Source organism: Carcharhinus amblyrhynchos, chromosome 10, assembly GCF_965287045.1.
Source record: "Carcharhinus amblyrhynchos chromosome 10, sCarAmb.v2.hapA, whole genome shotgun sequence".
NCBI classification, from domain to species: domain Eukaryota; kingdom Metazoa; phylum Chordata; class Chondrichthyes; order Carcharhiniformes; family Carcharhinidae; genus Carcharhinus; species Carcharhinus amblyrhynchos.
Window position 1 is genome coordinate 79,894,389 of NC_137333.1, and position 19,374 is coordinate 79,913,762.

The window sequence follows — 19,374 nt, forward strand, 5'->3', positions numbered from 1 at the left end:
AGCTGGAATGAGTGGGTTGCCTCGCAAGGAACGGTTGGACAGGTTGGGCTCGTTTCCATTGGAGTTTAGAAGAGTGACTCGATTAAGTATACAAGATCCTGAACGGTCTTTACAAAGTGGAGGTGATGCTTCCTCTTGTGGGTATAGAAGAGCTGGAGAGTCACAGAATCCCTATAGTGCATTCAGCCCCTCGAGCCTGCACTAAAATCCCACCCAGCCCCCATCCCTGTAATCATGTATTTATCCTGCTAACTACGCCCCCCCCCCCCCCAACCCATTCATTTTGGGACACTAAAAGACAATTTAGCTTGGCCAAATCAACCTAACCTGCACATCTTTGGACTGTGGGATGAAAATCAGAGAAAACGTGCAAATTCCACATAGGCAGTGACCAGAGGCAGGAATTGAGCTTGGGTCCCTGGTGCTGTGAGGCAACAGTGCTAACCACTATGCTGCCCTGAGGGTGCTGTTTGAAAATTAGGGTCATCCTTATTAGGACAGGGGATGAGAAATTTTCAGACAGAAGCTGAATGACTTTTTAATTCTGCCTCAGGTGATGGTGGAGGTAAGGTCAGCTCCTGCTGAAGAAAAGGTTATCAGGGTAGATGAGAATGTGGAATTCGAACCACAAACAGATTAGCCATAACCTTCAATGAATAGTGCAACAGGCTCAAGACCAAATGGCCTACCTCTGTTCCTATTTCATAGGCTCATTAGCACATTAACCCTGCCCCTAGATCATTCACCGGGCCTCTGGATTACTCATCCATGTGACATCACCACCATCTTCCCTAATGAGCTACGATAGCTAAATGTACATTTTATGGTATCTCACATATCCTGGACACAGCCCCGGAGAGGTGAAGAAGGTCATGCTACTTGCTGGATCGTCAGTTTCCTGAGCCTGGGGAGTTCATCTGGTATTGCATCAGCACTTGGAGTTATGCCCACAGCAAGTGAGTCAATAGCTTCACTAAATCCCTCCATTGTGGGTTCCATACCCAGCACTGCCATGACAGGCAGGATTTCTTGGCTGTCTAGGGTTTCATAGATCATAGATACCCTATAGTGCAGAAAGAGGCCATTTGGTCCATCGAGTCTGCACCGACTATAATCCTACCCCCATATCCCATTTTACATATTTACCCATTAATCCCTCTAACCTAGACATCTCAGGACACTAAGGGGCAATTTTTAGCATGGCCAATTAACCTAACCCACACATCTTTGGACCGTGGGAGGAAACTTGAGCACCTGGAGGAAACCCACACAGACACGAGGAGAATGTGCAGAGTCTGCACAGACAGTGACCCAAACTGGGAATCTGTTTGTAATTTTTATCTGTTTGTAATTTTTATTAGTGATCTGGATAAGGGCATAGTTGGGTGGATTAGTAAATTTGCTGATGACACCAAAGTCGGAGGTGTGGTAGATTGTGAGGAAGGGTGTCGTAGTTTGCAGGGTGACTTAGACAGGTTGCAGAGCTGGGCCGAGAGGTGGCGGATGGAGTTTAATGCGGAGAAGTGTGAGGTAATTCACTTTGGTAGGAATAACAGATGTGTCGAGTATAGGGCTAACGGGAGGACTCTGAATAGTGTGGATGAACAGAGGGATCTAGGTGTATGTGTACATAGATCCCTGAAAGTAGGGAATCAAGTAGATAAGGTTGTTAAGAAGGCATACGGTGTCTTGGCGTTTATTGGTAGGGGGATTGAATTTAGGAGTCGCAGCGTCATGATGCAACTGTACATAACTCTGGTGCGGCCGCACTTGGAGTATTGTGTGCAGTTCTGGTCCCCACATTATAGGAAGGATGTGGAGGCTTTGGAGAGGGTGCAGAGGTTTACCAGGATGTTGCCTGGTATGGAGGGGAGGTCCTATGAGGAGAGACTGAGGGATTTGGGGTTGTTTTCGCTAGAAAGGCGGCAGCTAAGAGGGGATCTTATTGAAACATATAAGATGATTAGAAGTTTAGATAGGGTGGATAGTGATAGCCTTTTTCCTCGGATGGAGAAAGCTAGCACGAGGGGGCATGGCTTTAAATTAAGGGGGGGTAGTTATAGGACGGATGTCAGGGGTAGGTTCTTTACCCAGAGGGTGGTGAAGGATTGGAATGCCCTGCCTGCTGCAGTTGTAAATGCGCCTAGTTTGGGGGCGTTTAAGAGATCCGTGGATAGGTTTATGGATGAAAAGGGATTGGTTTAGGTTGGAGGGTCATTGCTTTTTAACTGGTCGGCGCAACATCGTGGGCCGAAGGGCCTGTTCTGCGCTGTAATGTTCTATGTTCAAACCCAGATCTCTGGAGCTGTAAAGCAGAAGTGCTAACCATTGTGCTGCCCTGCTTCTTCGAGGACCATGTTCTCCCTGGAGTACAATGCAAGGCAGCATTACACCCATCTCACTGTTCATTGCAGTTAGTAATGACGTCCTATGCCTTTGTTTTTAAAGGCTTCATTTTCTTTGCTAACAGACCTATAGCCTTTTCAACTCCTTTATACGTGCCTCTAACATGCTTCATATTGCACGACATCTGGATACTCTAGCAGAGTTGTAACTAGTAGTTATTGGCACATTGCCTAGCAGCCTGTTGGGCTTTACTTCAAGTAGGCTTTTGTGCCGTCTTCTTGCTAGGATCTCTTGTAACAATTGAGAGCAGAATGCTTGGCTTCAATAACAATGATGTTAGCCTCGAACATGCCAGCAGCTTCCCGCTCTTGCTTCTACGTGTTGAGTGCAGTGCTGCAGATTGTGTCATGAAGTGTGTCCATTTTACTTCTGCACTTGTGGGGAAATGTCAGACAGCAGCAGTTCAATGGAGTGAAGAACAGTTGGTCTTCGTCAGGATCAGCATTAAAGGACAGCATTTCTGCTTTGGATTAAAACATTTCAAAGGTTGCATCAAAATCCTAGTGCACACCAAGTAGTGATCGGCATCACATTCAGCAGTGAGATAGCTGCTTCTGTTGAGAATGCTACCAAGACATTACGACCCTTTTCAGGGTAAGGGCAGCTGCAGCAATATTAACAACTTTAGGGGCATTTCCTAACTGAGGATCATGAGAAACCTGTTTGCCTTTGTCAGACTGCAGTTCCCGGCTGAATAGATCTATGCTGAATCAAAGTGTGACTTGGGAACTAGAAGATCTACAACTGACATGATCTTCTCAGACTGACAGCTGCAAGAGAAATCTTCTGAACAAAAGGAGACCACTATATATTCTACCTTCATTGAGACATTCAATCATGTGAGCAGAGGCAATCTACTTATACTTTTAGAAAAATCAGCTGCCCACCAAAGCTGCAAATTGCCTTCAACAACAGCAAAGACAAGAATATCCCAAAGAATTTTGGTGCCAGAATACAACCTTGTTTTGACACTATTGTGGATCCACAATAGGGTCAAACAGAATTGTATTCTGGCACCAAAATTCTTCAGGATATTCTTGTCTTTACTGTTGTTGAGGGCAATTTGTGATAGGCATTATATGCTGGCCTAACCAACAATGCCCACATCCTGTAAGGAGAATGATTACAAAAAGTTTTCAGGTCATGTACAGAGAGTGGACAGTTGAACTGAGTGAGAGTTGTTCAGTCTTGTTCATCTGAGATCAATGATCAAGGTGTGTCAAATCCTCAAAAGTTCCTCATCAATGATAATGCCATACTAACATTCCACACAGGAATACCTACAGCAGGAAATAGACTCTCTCACACTTGTAAATCGTTTGATGTGACCATTTGTATCATGAAGACACATCATGAATGAAACTGTGATGCTACCAAGCATACATCCTCACTGCGCTCCTACAGTAATGAAGGACTTGGACAATATATACCAGGCAGGAAAAATGGCTGAGCAGTTTCCACTTTTGCTGTCTCTGGCATATCCTCACCATCTCTTGGCAGGACAAGAGCACTAACTCGAGGGGTCTTGGAGCATGTCAATTTCGTCAGCAGCATACACTCTGCTAAGTCAACAACGTCTGTGTTGGCTCAGCCACATATGTCAGATAGAAGGTGACGGTACATCCAAAGACCTGTGCAATGTATTGGCCATTGGGGCACAGCCTGCTGAATGTCCATACCTCTGCTACCAGGACCACCTACAAGATAGTGTCCACTCTCCACATGACCCAAAAACATTTAACCATTCTCTAACAGAATGTTGGTATTGCTGGCTAGGCTGCCATTTAATGCCTATTGAAAATTGGTGGTCATTAATAATGTCACTGGAAACAGTCATACCCTCCGGAGGCTGGTTGTTTCGTGAGGCACTGGAAGAGTAGAAACAAAAACTCATTTGACCAAGAACAAAAAAAAAAGCCAGTGAATTATGCACCTTCTAAACCCACTGTCTTCCTCTGCAGCAAATACAGCAAAGATTGCCATGTCAGAATGGGGCTCCTGAGCCACAAAGTGATCCTTAGCATCGAGTTGACCACCAGGGAGCAAACTATTGTCTTACAAGATGGAAAGTTGCCACCATAGTATGGTTAATGAGTTTTGCAAGAATTGTCAGAGAAACAAATGCTCAATGCTACTATAAATACATGACCCTTTTTGATGCTTTATTTAACTGGCATTAGCTGATATAGTGATGTTGAAAATTTGACTAAAATTGAGTATTAGTGTTAACCCTGTAAACCATGCTTATGTTTTTAAGCTCCAGGCTCATCCATTCACACGCGAGCATGTAAAGAAATCATTAGTAAATGTAAGTCGAAGAAATAGCAAGGCACCTTGAGAAAAATTGTTTGATAGAGCAGATGCAGCACGGATTCATTAAGGGGAAGTCGTGTTTGACAAATTTATTGGAATTCTATGGAGGATGTGACTAATGTGGTAGACAGAGGGGAACTGGTGGATGTGGTGTTTCTCAATTTTCAGAAGGCGTTTGATAAGGTGCCGCACAAAAGGTTGCTTCAGAAGGTTAGGGGGCATGGAGTTGGGGGTAAGGTGTTAGCGTAGATAGAGGATCGGTTGTCTAATAGGAGGCAGAGAGTTGGTATCAATGGGCGCTATTCTGATTGGCAGTTGGTAACTAATGGAGTGCCGCAGGGGTCGGTCCTGGGGCCTCAGCTATTTACCATTTATATAGATAATCTGGAGGAGGGGGCTGAGTGTAGGGTGTCAAAATTTGCTGATGACACAAAGATAAGTGGAAAAGCAAATTGTGCGGAGGGTGTGGAAAGTCTGCAGAGGGATCTAGATAGGCTGAGCGAGTGGGCGAGGACCTGGCAGATGGAGTACAATGTTAGCAAGTGTGAGGTTATCCACTTTGGCAGGAACAACAGTAGGAGGGATTACTATTTAAAAGGGCAAAAAGCTGCAGCATGCTACAGTGCAGAGGGACCTGGGGGGTCCTTGTGCATGAGTTGCAAAAACCCAGTCTGCAGGTGCAGCAGGTGATCAGGAAGGCAAATGGGATGCTGGCCTTTACAGCGAGGGGGATAGAATATAAAAGCAGGGAGGTCTTGCTGCGACTATACAGGGTACTGGTGAGGCTGCAGCTGGTGTACTGTGTGCAGTTTTGGTCACCGCGCTTGCGCAAGGATATTTTGGCCTTGGAGGGAGTGCAGAGGAGGTTCACTAGGCTGATACCAGAGATGAGGGGGTTGGACTATGAAGAGAGACTAAACAGACTGGGTCTGTACTCAGAGTTTAGAAGGATGAGGGGGGATCTTATAGAGACGTATAAGATAATGAAGGGGATGGATAGGGTAGAGGTAGAGATTCCTCCCGCTCAAAGGACAGCAGGACTAGAGGGCACAGCCTCAACATAAGGAGGGGGGGTAGCAGTTTAGAACGGAGTTGAGGAGGAACTTCTTCACTCAAAGGGTGGTGAATCTCTGGAATTCTCTGCCCGTTGAAGTGGTGGAGGCTGCCTCGCTAAATATATTTAAGACGCGGGTTGATGGGTTTTTGGTAGGCAAGGGAATTAAGGGTTATGGGGAGAAGGCAGGAAAGTGGAACTGAGCCACTTCAGATCAGCCATGATCTTATTGAAAGGCGGGGCAGGCTTGAGGGGCTAGATGGCCGTTCTCATGTTCTTAAAGGAATTAAATTAGTCATAACAACATGAATGTTTACTAAACAGGTGTTCATTAAATGAGTGAATGTGATATTCACCTGTGGTAATATTTCTTATATATACACCTTCAATTTAATCACTTCACTTGAAGGCCTAGGCTAGAAGTAGGAAGATAATACAGGTTGCATCTAAACTAGAAGCACAAAATATTCTGGCCAGGAGATTTGCTAATATCACATGGGAGGATTTAAATTAGTTTGGCAGGTGGGTGGGAACAAAAGCAAATTAACTGAAGGAGAACCAGAGAGTAGGGCCAGTAAGACTCAGAGCAGGCAGGGTGTGGTTGCTAATCAAAGAAGGTGTGGTGGACTGAAGTGATTTGTTTCAATGCATGAAGTGTAACAGGTAAGGCAGATGAACTTACAGCTCAGATTAATACTTGAAACTACAATGTTATTGCTATTACAGAGACTTGGTTAAGGGAAGAACAGGATTGGCAGCATGATGTTCCAGGAAACAGATGTTTTAAGGCAAGGTAGAGGGGGATGTAAAAGCAGTGGGGGAGTTGATTAAAGGAGAATATCCTAGCTGAAATGTGGAAGGACACCTCGCAGGGCTCATACAGTAAGGCAATATGGGTTGAGCTCAGGAATAGGAAGGGTGTTGTCACAATGTTGGAGGTTTACTAAAGGCCACCCAACAGCCAGTTGAGATAAAAGGAACAGATATGTAGGCAGATTTTGGCAAGGTGTAAAAGTAACAGGGTTGTTGTTATAGGATTTTAACTTCCCCTATATTGACTGGGACTCACTTAGTGCCAGGGGCATGAATGGGGCAGAATTTGTAAGGAGCATCCAGGAGGGCTTTTTGAAACAGTATGTAAGTAGCCCAACTAGGGAAGGGACCATACTGGACCTGGTATTGAGGAATGAGTCCTGCCAGATGGTCGATGTTTCAGTAGGGAAGCAGTTCAGGAACAGCGACAACTCAATAAGCTTTAAAAGGTACTGATGGATAAAGATAAGTAGTCCTCAAGTTAAAGTGCTAAATTGGAGGAAGGCTAATTACAAAAATATTAGGCAGGAGTTGAAGAATATTGATTGGAGGCAGATGTTTGAGGACAAATCAACATCTGTCATGTGGGAGGCTTTCAAGTGCAAGTTGATAGGGATTCAGGACTGGCACATTCCTATGAGGCTGAAGGTTAAGTATGGCAAGTTTTGGGAACCTTGGATAATGATGGATATTGTGAGCCTAGTCAAAGAGAAAAAGGAAGCATTTATCAAGGCCACGCAGCTGGGAACACGATGCAAGTGTGGAATACAAGGCACATAGAAAGAAGCTTAAGCAAGGAGTAAGGAGGCTAAAAGGGGAAAACAGCAAGATAGACAAGTCCCCAGGGCCTGATGGGATATACCCCAGAATACTAGAGGCAAGGGAGGAAGTTTCTGGGGCCTTAAGAAATCTTTGTATCCTCACTGGCTACAGGGGAGGTTCCAGAGGATTGGAAAATATTGTTGTTCCTTTGTTTAAGGAGGGGTAGCAAGAATAATCCAGGTAATTACAGGCCAATGAGCCTTACATAGCAGTAGGGAAATTATTGGAGAGAATTCTTCAAGACTGGATTTACTCCCACTTGGGAATAAGTGGACATATTAGCAAGAGGCAACATGATTTTGTTGGGGCAGTGGTCATGTCTCATTAACTTGATTGACTTTTTCCAGGAAGTGACAAAAATGATTGAGCTAGGGCAGTGAATATCGTCTACGTGGACTTCAGCAAGGCCTTTGATAAAAGGTACCTCATGGCAGACTGGTGCAGAAAATGAAGTCGCACAGGATCAGAGGCGAGCTGGCAAGGTGGATACAAAACTGGCTCGGTCAGAGGAGAGGGTAGTAATGGACGAGTGCATTTCTGAGTGGAGGATTGTGACAAGTGGCATTCCTGAGGGATCAGTGCTGGGACCTTTGCAGTTTGCAATATATTAAGTGATTGAGGGAAATGGTTGCATTAGTAAGTTTGCGGATGACACAAGGTTGGTGGATTTACAGATAGCGACAAGAATCAGGATACAGCAGGACATAGATCAGTTGGAGACTTGTGCGGAGAGATGGCAGTTGGAGTTTAATCTGGACAAATGTGAGGTAATGCATTTGAGGGTCTAATACAGATGGAAATAAAAAGTAAATGGCAGAACCGTTAAGTGTATTGATAGGCAAAGGCATCTGGGCATACAGGTACACAGGTCATTGAAAGTGGCAATGCAGGTGGAGAAGGTAATCAAGGCAGCACATGGAATGCTCATCTTTATCAACCAGGCATTGAGTTTAATTGGCAAGTCATGTTGCAGCTTTATAGAACTTTAGTTAGGCCGCAATTGGAATATAGTGCTCAAATCTAGTCGCCACACTACCAGAATGGAGGTTTTGGAGAGGATACTGAAAAGATTTACTAGGATGTTTCCTGGTATGGAGGGCATTAGCTACGAGGACATGTTGGAGAAACTTGGTTTGTTCTCACTAGAATGACAGAGGCTGGGGGAAGACCTGATAGAAGTCTACAAGATTATGAGGGGCAATGGACAGAATGGATTGTTAGAATCTTTTTCCCTAGGATGGAAGAGTCAACTCCTAGGAGGCATAGGTTTAAGGTGCCCAGGGCAATTTTTTAAAAAATTATATATACACACAGAGGTTGATGAGTGCCTGGAATTTGCTGCAAGGGGAGGTTATGGAAGGAGATGAGGCTATGCTGCCAGACTGAACTAAAATCCCCTACTTTTCTGTGGCCGTATCCTTCCATTCACATCCTAGAATCATAGAGTCAGAGGTTCACAACATGGAAACAGGCCGTTCAGTCCAACATGTCCATGCCACTTTTTGTTAAAGCCCTAAGCTAGTCCCAATTGTCCACATTTGGCCCATATACCCATGTAACATCTAAATGCTTTTTAAAAGACAAAAATTGTACCTGCCTGTACTACTATTCAAATATTTCTCCAGATACCTCTTCTAAGGGGAGTCTTGACAAATACGTGAACAGGATGGGAATAGAGGGATACAGTTCAGTCAGGCAGCATGGTCGGTGCAGGCTTGGAGGGCCGAAAGGCCTGTTCCTGTGCTGTAATTTTCCTTGTTCTTTTATCAGAGTTCCATATAACATGCAAGTGTTTTTCCTCAGATAACCCCAGAAGCTTCTCCATTCCTTGAAGGCCAGATAAACTTCTATGGATTCCAATTGCCTGCCAGTACCTCATCTAAATAATTCTTTATGCATGAACATCAGACTACTTTTAACGCATACCATCAATTCAATCTTAAAATCAGTCTTTCAACCTGTGGGAGTCCCTGTAATTTCTCTTCATACACACAGGTCTGTTTGTTTCCTTCATGTCACCTCAAATTATGAAGGAAATATTTCTTGGTTAATCTTATTTTTAAATCATTTGATACAAGTAAACAGCATTTTTACATGTCACTCAAAACATGCCCAAGCATATCAGTAGCACATGAACAGAGTTAATACTAAATTTCATACAAGTCAGTCAGGAAGCTTTCAAATTGGGGAGAATTTAGTAAGTAACATAAGAACATAAGAACATAAGAAATAGGAGCAGGAGTAGGCCATCTAGCCCTTCGAGCCTGCCCCGCCATTCAATAAGATCATGGCTGATCTGTCGTGGCTCAGTTCCACTTTCCCGCCCTCTCCCCATAACCCTTAATCCCCTCTCTTATCAAGAACCCATCAACCTGCTTCTTAAAAATATTTAGCGAGGCAGCCTCCACCACTTCAACGGGCAGAGAATTCCAGAGATTCACCACCCTTTGAGTGAAGAAGTTCCTCCTCAACTCCGTTCTAAACCGCCTCCCCTTTATCTTGAGGCTGTGCCCCCTAGTCCTACTGTCTTTTTTGAGCGGGAAGAGTCTCTCCACCTCTATCCTATCCATCCCATTCATCATCTTATACGTCTCAATGAGATCTCCCCTCATTCTTCTAAACTCTAACGAGTACAAGCCTAGTTTATTCAGCCTCTCCTCATAGCTCAATCCCCTCAACTCCGGTATCAGCCTAGTAAACCTCCTCTGCACTCCCTCCAGGGCCAAAATATCTTTGCGCAGGTGCGGCGCCCAAAACTGCACACAGTACTCCAGCTGCGGCCTCACCAATGCCCTATACAGCTGCAGCAAGACCTCCCTACTTTTATATTCAATCCCCCTCGCTATGAAGGCCAGCATCCCATTCGCCTTCCTGACCACCTGCTGCACCTGCAAGCTGGGTTTTTGCGACTCAAGTAAACAGAATATTTAATAGTGTGACAATATTAATTCGATTACGTGATGTTTCAACTCATTGTGGAGGAAAACTAAATGTCAGGAAAAATAAACAGCAATGAGCCTTACGACCATCAGCAAAAGGAATGCACAATGTACTGCTCTGGCCACAAGGTTGTTCTGCACATGGATACAAGATATTTAGCTACTCAAAACCTTCACCTTGCTTGCTTTCCAGAGGTTCCTAGAAATTATACTCGATACATCATTAGGTTTGGTAGAATGTGTTACCTTGGAAATTGAATGATCGGCACCACAAAACTATTCAAAAATCCAGAACACAGATGCACTTACTGCTGGAGGAGGACCTTATTTAATTGTTAACTCACACAAGAAAAGCTACAAGGCAAAACAAATGGTGCAGTCTCCACTGCTATGTATTAAAGAGACTGATGGCATTGGGGCTGTTATTTATTGCAACTTTCATCAATCTTAAGAGATAAGTCCTAAAAACAACCAACACATTGAGATTTATTGCAGTTCAATAATGATCCTTCAAGATTTCCAGCTCGAAATAAAGGGAGATCATGGTCAGTTATAAAGCACTTTTCAAACCAGAGTGGCGACACAGCAGCAATGTGACGATGTCATACAGGACAAATGGCAAAGTGCTACGTCAGACAGGTTGGCAGGCACAAAGCCAGACGATCTCCTGTGCAGGGATCATTTTGATTTGTAAAAGAGAAATACCTTGGTGAAAAACAGAGTGCAGACTTGGACCAAGATGCTGAATAAACTACAAGGATAGAGTTCACACCTATCACTGCCATTCAGTAAATTAATTAAAATGGAACAGGAGATGGAAAAGTCCTACAAAGTAGAGCAATAGAAAATACTTTTGAATAAATTTTTTAATAAAACAGGTGGAAAGTGCCTGATGGTGCTTCAGTCACCAATCCTAGTTTGTCCCATCCTTCATCGTAGTTATATTGCTATATTTAGCTGTTTCAAACTTGCCAAGATCCTGACATAAACCTCAAGGAAGGCAGAGATAGGAAACAGGGGGAAAATGTCCCCTTGAACACTCACCTGGAATGCACTGCTGTTTACAATTCTATCCCGACATGTGGCTGGGGATTAAGCTTCTAGATGGCCTGTCCCATAACTGCATACACAATGCTGATGTGCTTGCCAGTTTTGGCTCAGAGTAAGGAAACCAATGAACACAATCTGGCTGAGATTCAGACAGCACAAAACATGCAGGTACTTTTACATTCCTCATTTTAATGTCTAATTAGAACATGCTGCTAAAGGAAGAGGTTCTGGCATTCACATTCTCTCAAGCATGAGGGGGATGTATAGTTGCCATGTTTTTGGCTACCCTGTGGCTAAACATTATTCCTACTTTAGTGCACATCCAATGGGATTGATGTTCCAGTTCTCATTGAAATAATTACCAGAAAAACAAATCCACTTTGTTTTTATTTATAAATCTGCTGCACACACTCCCATTAATCTGAAAGACAGGGGATCGAGGCACTAAACATAAAACTCAAAAGCACACTAAGTATTGAGCTAATTTCAGGATATACAATTGTAAAAACCACATTCAAACTTCTCACCATAATAAAATTTTGAAACTATACTGTACAATCATTGATTGACTGGAATGGAAAGTACTGGCTAGTCTATTTGTGTCTCAAAGTGTTAGATACAAACTATGCCCAGGTTTCAAGTAATGTTATTCTGCAACCATCAACTGGGTATTGTAATTGGGTGACTTGCTGGACAACAACTCACGAGGCTTGAAGTTTGAGTAGCAAGGAAAATAAGTGCAGGAAAACAAACGTCATTTCAGCAATTTGTTAGGACGTCAATGCATTTCATAAGTAGCTACCCTCTGTGGCTTTGGATCAAAAGGTAAAAATATACAGCCCTTTGAAAGCTGTATGTTTACAAAAGAAGAAAAATCAATCTTTTATGGCAGTTAATTTTCCAATCATCATCATATATGGAGTTAGGTCACAGATCAGCTATAATCTCGTTGAATGGTGGAATGGACTCAAGCGCCCAAATGGCCTGGTATGTCTGACTCACTAGGATTCATGATGTGGAGATGCCAGCATTGGACTGGGATAAATACAGTAAAAAGTCTCTCAACGCCAGGTTAAAGTCCAACAGGTTTATTTGGTAGTGAACACCACTAGCTTTTGGAGCACTGTTCCTTTGTCAGATTCATACCAGAGGGATTTCTCACAGAAATGAGCAGGGACCTCTTACATTTAAAGATGCACAAATGGCCGCAGTGACTGCAGAAAATCAATTCCAAAGAAATGCACCAATATCCTTTACATTTCTAAGGCAGGGTCTAACAAAGGGAAATGGTATGGTTGTAGGACAAAAGAGCTCCTGATTCCTGTATTAAGCATGTCCAGAGTCCAGATCTGGTCAATCCTTTGTCCCAAAAGCCGGGAGCAGCAGGAGGTATGTCACATGACCTTCTCCAAGCTGTCAGAACTTGTAATATTGCTAAGTGGAACTGAATGCAAGCAGTCAACCAATTTACAACCCAACAAGAGCAGCAGAAAGAGCTCTGTCCAGGTAAATTGTCTGACCATCGTCTACACTGTGTACTACTGGAACTATGGAACTCCTGTACTGGCGCCTATAAGACCAATTCATCTTCATGTGCCTTCTTCCATTGTGGAAATCCTCATTTCTGGAAAGATGGATCACCCTACAACAGGTTCAACCTGCTAATTGCTGAAGGAATTTTGACTCTGGATTTACGTGAAACCATAACTGTTTTGCTCCTGGTCTTGCCCCTCTCCCATATCGCTCTTATATTGCACAAGTGCAAAAAGATGGATATTGTAAAATCTCTTCTTGCATTTTGCGCATGTGTTAAACTAACCCTTTTACCCCATTTCAAATTTGCTGTGGGATAATTAATGGAGGATCGGATCACTCCAAATTGAAAGATTGGGGGAAATACACCACCACTTTTAAAGGGAGAAATCAAAAATTAAAAACTCCTTTAAGTTTATGGACAGGTAAGTGAAAGGAGAAATCAGGGCTGTTTAAATTAATTCTCTTCCCGTCGATAACAGAACAGGGAAACTAGATTAAATTTAAACATAACTTGGGTAATTGTTGTTGAAAAGTGGCATGAATTACATTGGGTGCTACTGTTCTGAGGCTGCAGCACATTGGATGGGTTTTAGCTGTATACCATGTTAAAATTGTAAAATTTAAAAAAGTAACATTTATAATTTTGAGACAAGGAAGAAAGGAAACATTCCCTCAATGTTGGGACAGCTAGTTGCAGATGTTTTTTCCATTCTGTATAAAAATGGAAACTGAGACAAAGTTTACAGATGATAAAAACTGGGGCCCCCTGCACTAAAAACAAACAGGAAACAAAGATTGAAAATGGGAATGATCAAGATACATTGGGCATCAGTAAAAGCATTGTCGTCGGATGATATGGACAGGTGCATGTTGAAGAGAGAGTGTGGAAGAATATTATAATAAAAGGTATTACATTTTTTGGGCATAAAAGAAATCTGACAATATTTGTAGAAAGCAGGTTCAAATCATCAGTGCAATAAAAGCAAACAATATTATTGGTTTTCTTAGCTAGAAAAATGGTGCAAAAACTCAAGGATTAATAGGAAGCTTGATTTCTCCAACCATCCACCTATCATAATCCCCAAATGGTACAAAACAGTCTTCATAATAATGACGCACACTCAATCCTGCTTTCACTGGATTTAAAACCCTCATCCAACAAAGATTCCCATATTCTCGGTCTTTTCTTGCTTTATGTTTCAGCCCTTTATCTGGCCTTTTGTGCCTCTGCTTCACTGTCTTCACATTCCTCTCCCATGACTTGATCTCAACAGTTGCAACAAGCAAGCCTTTACTGGTTCAGTTCCAAATGGAGTACTCTACAATTCTGATTACAGTGGAGAACTTGGAGAGTATAAAAAAATAAGTGCAACAAAATTGATACTGGAAATTAGGAGTCTAAGCTACAAAGAGAATCCAAGGAAACTTGAATCTATTTACTTGAAAACTCAAGGACACTCAAATTTTTTTAAAATGCTGTCAACACAAACGGTTTCACTTAACCAAAAACACAGATTGAGGTCCACTGGGTTTTTGTACCCTCCTGTAATAGTCTCAACTGGAATTGATGCTTGTGACAACATTGGCGGAAGTGGTGGTAACTTCTGGCAATACCAGCAGAGTGTGTGGCTACAATCAAACCTGTAATAAACACCACTGGATCAGGATTGGAATCAGATATACAGCTGAGAATCCTTCCAGGCCCAGTTCAGGAGCAATTGGTTTATAAAGAATAAAAATCAGAATCCAAACAGAGACAAGCCAAAGCACCACTGCCCTGATTAGGTTCATGGTAGAAAGACTCATGGATGGCCATCCTGTCCTGCCACCAATTCAGGCCCTTATAACTCAACACACAGAAAGCCTGGATAATAAACGTGTGTGTGGTTGCTTGTTCAGAGGCACTCAGTGCGTGACTGAGGAACCTGGCATCTTGGAGAGGGGCCTGCTGAGAGAAACCCCCCTCACCATCATTTGTGGCCTTGGTCCCACAGTAATCGTAAGCCACAGGCAGGTGTGTTACCAACAGCAGTCACTGTCGAGCAATGACAAGCTGCCAGCCTGACTGATTAGCAGCTCTCATCAGGCAAGATATCTGCCCTTGGGGTCCTGGAGAAGGTCCACTGTTGGAAACGGTTAACAAGTTTGAAAAGCCTTCACAGAAGGTGGTGAAACAGGGGGTGGGGAGGGGAAAAAAGGAGTCTCAAGATCCCCAACACCTCCATTAAATACTACCCACTGTAAAGAATATTTAACATTTCTGCATTTTGGCTAACAGCTCACTATTTGGTGGTTACTGAATAATAAGAAAAGATCTTTTAAAAACCCATATCATAGCATAAATCCACTTGTTAGAATCTTTAATAGGTAGGAGGGTCAATAATATTTTATCATTTCAGTCATTTAAAATATTTGATGGGTGCAATTTCCAGGACAATTAAGGATTTAAGTCGTGATCTGTTCCCAAAAACATTTTGGGAATAATTTCACCGTAAACAGTGTCAGAATAACCTGAGCACGTGAATCCTATCACTGAAACAAGTAAACTGCGCTGTAAACACCACTCCCTGTAATGCATGGAAATAACCTATGCTGTAAACATCACTCTTCCCAAATTGCAAAGACTAAGTGCTGCAAAAAAGCACTTGGCAGAACAGTCAGAAATAAACCATGCTGTAAACGACAAAACACTCCCCCAAATAAGACAGGAACATCCTGTGCTCTAAATACCACTCCCACATTATAATGGCTGCTGGGTCATGCACTAGAACATATGGTACATCCTCAGCAGCTGAAAGAATGGAGCTTGAGGTGATTTATTTCAAGTTAAGGCTAGATGTCAAAATGTATTTGCAGCAGAGGAATTTTTCACTCCATACTGAGCATCTTGCATGCCTGATTAATTGGGAATTACATTAGAAGTTAATTCAATTAACACCAGAACCACTAATTGTCAATGGCTGGGAACACAAGGTCTCAGGCTATTGTAGGCTATACTTATGACATCTATGAACTGCTTTTCCTGTAGGGTGTTACAGGATTTTCCCCTCTGTTGCCAAAACATGAGATGCTACATTCAAAGTGCAGGCTTGTACTGCAGTGCACCATCTGGAAATCCACTAACTAGAAGAGCCTAATCTACACACATTATTGCAGCATATCTGTGTAATTTCTGTCAAAGCTGCTGATAAAGATATTTGTCCTTAGTCGTGGAGTTCTGTGAACCATCAATACTCTGCTTTAGGTTTGTTTTTACATTGGATCACTTGGGCAGTAGTGATCCAATCTATGTTTTTACAGGATGCATAGCAGGGAACCAATGGTATTTTAATGTTTGAAAATTTACAATACAAAAGTTTTCATGTCTCTACATACAGGCAAACAGCAGACACTTTTGAGGCATTCCACATTGCAAGGCTAGTGCAGTGTCACATGAAAAATGGAAAGCTGGCATGCTAATACAAGCAAAAGAAAGAACTACATTTTTAGTTTGATTTCCCCATCCCTTGCATTCTCCATGACAGACAGATGACAAGTCATTAACAGGTAAATACAATTTACTACGGGACCAAGATTTGGAGAGGTGATGAAACAGAAATGTCCATTAATATTTTCTACTGCTCTCACATCTATAAAAGGTCATGTTGAGGCATGTTTCCCTGATCTGAAAGCAAAGATCATGGAAGCAGATTCAGGTATAACTTTTATAAGATCATAAGATGTGGGACCAGAAGTAAGCCCCCAAGACTGCTCCACAATTCAATCGGATAATGACTAATTTGATATGATAATCCTCAACTCCACTTTCCTGCCTTATCCCCTTACTGATTCAAAATCTTCAGCTAGCATTTCACCACCCTACGGCCACAGGAATCAGAGGAAGCCAGGGGCCAACAACGGGAAGGTTTGTGGACAGGATTTTACGGTTTAGAGACAAGTGTAAAATCCTGCCTTGTGTGTCAGTAAAAGGGAATTAAATACTGTGAAATGAAAACATTTCCTGAGTTTTGGGTAAGAGCAGGAATTAATCGATTCCAAAGAGCCAGCACAGGCACAATGGGCCAAGTGGCCTCCTTCTGCAGCATAAGATTCAGTGAATTTGCTGGCACTGTGTTCCCAGTGGGGAATCTCACTGAATATCCCTACATAATGGAAATTTAGACTCTGTGCTAATTATTCTGCAATTATGAACTTAAATTGTTTGCAAATTATGCACAACACATGAATTTCCAATCAGTAGCATGAGAATGACAAAGGGGCAGCACTGCGGCTAGCAGTGCTGTTTTACAGCACCAGGGACTCGGGTTCCATTCCTGGCTTGGGTCAGCATGTGTGGAGTTTGCACATTTGCCCCCTGTCCACGTGGGTTTCCTCCAGGTGCTCCAGTTTCCTCCCAGAGTCCAAAAATGTATGGGTTAGGTAGATTGGCCATGCTAAATTGCCCATTAGTGACAGGGAACCAGCTGGGATTGTGGTCAGTGCAGACTTGACGGGCCAAATGGCCTCCTCCTGCTCTGTACAATTGTATGATTAGTAATTTATTTTCATACAGCATATTAAACTACTTGTAGTGTATAGAATTAGGCAAATTTCCAGAGAGACATTCAGCAAACAAATAACCATTTACTAGATTCTCATCCAGGAGATGGTTCAGATTTGAAATGTGAAGTATTTGGAAATAATTAACTGGTTGCACCCTGTATAGGGCAAATATAAGCCATTCATAATATGTTTTGTAGAAGAAATTCTACATAATCACAGTACTCTTGCTTGAATACTATATTGTCTCAATTAAAATGACAGATAATTGACACCGTAAAGATGAACCCTGTTATTTGGAACATCAAAGGAAACTGGAATTAACCCATTCCTCTCTAATCAGAAAATCTGTCAGAACTGATTTCAACTCTGCACAATGGATGTCAGTGGTGGTTTAGGAAGAGTGTGCCTTCTTTACCATATAGATTCCTACATTAACAATTGCCTGATTAACTGGCATCAACTGCAGAAAGCTCTCCTTGAGTGTGCATGCAAAGCCTCCTTATTATCTAATCTATGTTGACACCAATTGTGCTCACACATCAGTAATTTTATTAATTGCAAAGTCAACAAGATATTCTGCACGCTTACTAGGATAAAACACAAATTTAAGGAAAAAAGACAAACATTCAGCCAAAATATCACCAATGTTTTGTAGCTGTTCATGAAGAACTTTGTCCTTGAACATTGAAAACAGGCCCACTGAAATGAAACAGGCACTTCTCAAATGGACATTAAAACGAAACAGCACTTATAAACCAGATCAGGCAGACAAGGCAACTTTTGTTTTAACTGGCCATGAACTTGAATAGGGAAAGTGCAGCTAACTCTGAAGTTGGAAGATAGTGAAAATGATTCAGGGGATCCCTGCCAAAACTGATTGTGCTCGGAATGTTCCAGAGATAAACATGCATGTACACTCCATAACGTGCTTTTCCTGTAACGTTCAGATTTTTTCTGATGTTGATCAAATGCATGTCCTGATCTACTGTTGTGATTACTGCTTTTGTGAACACAACTGGAATCATACAAGTCAGCACAGGTCAACTTTTTAAAGAAAATTCAAATTCCTGATAAAATTACTTCAGAGAAGTGAAAAGTTAGTTTGTTTGCCACCTTACAAAGTGCCCCATCAGAAACAACAAGATAATGATTTCAATAGGCATTTGCAACCAACATTTGATATGACGTGGCTGATGACGCTCGTGGTTAAAATTTTGTTTCTATTTACATTTTGCTAAAATAACATTGCACAAGTTCACACTGCAATATATTGCAACTGAAACTCACGGGGGGGGGGGGGGGGGGGGAACACACAGGGAAGGTGGTGAAAGAAATGGAAGCATGTGAAAACATTTGCTCCTGCATAAAAGATCCCTGAAAGAGTGACATGGTCTTTTGAAAAGATGTTTCTTTAATTAAAAAGAGCAAAACATCCAAGTTTCACAGAATAAGGTTTTTTTTAAAAAATTAAGCACATAGATCATTCAAGGGTAAATGAACTGGATGATTACTCAGATGAGACTGGCTGGAATGCTTATTGAACAGTTAAATCTTCCTGCAATGTCAATGAGGATGACTAAAGTTGTTGGTATGAGAGCTGCAGTAAAAGATTAAACTCTGTTGCTAAGCAATCCTACTCAAAGGTACACAGCTGCTGACTGACAACTAGTTAGTTAATGTTCTATTTCAAAAGAACAATTTCAGTGAAATGAGGGACTCTAATCATTGAGATAGCTTAATCAAAAAGGGCGATGTCTTCATTAAACTATTTTTGTCCAAGTAGTGAGGAGACAGAACAGCTGTGCATCATTTTTGTCACAATGACAAGGGATATCTGTATTTTTTTTTCCAGAGGATTTACTTACTGAGTTGTCAATTTGTGCACTGCAATCTAATAAA

The 19,374-nt window shown here is 42.1% G+C and overlaps 1 protein-coding gene across 3 annotated transcripts in view; it reads right to left on the reverse strand.

The window, feature by feature from the left end:
- LOC145349105 (stAR-related lipid transfer protein 13-like) overlaps positions 1-19,374 on the reverse strand; it is a 370,169-nt gene that overhangs the window by 105,256 nt on the left and 245,539 nt on the right. The window lies entirely within an intron of this gene.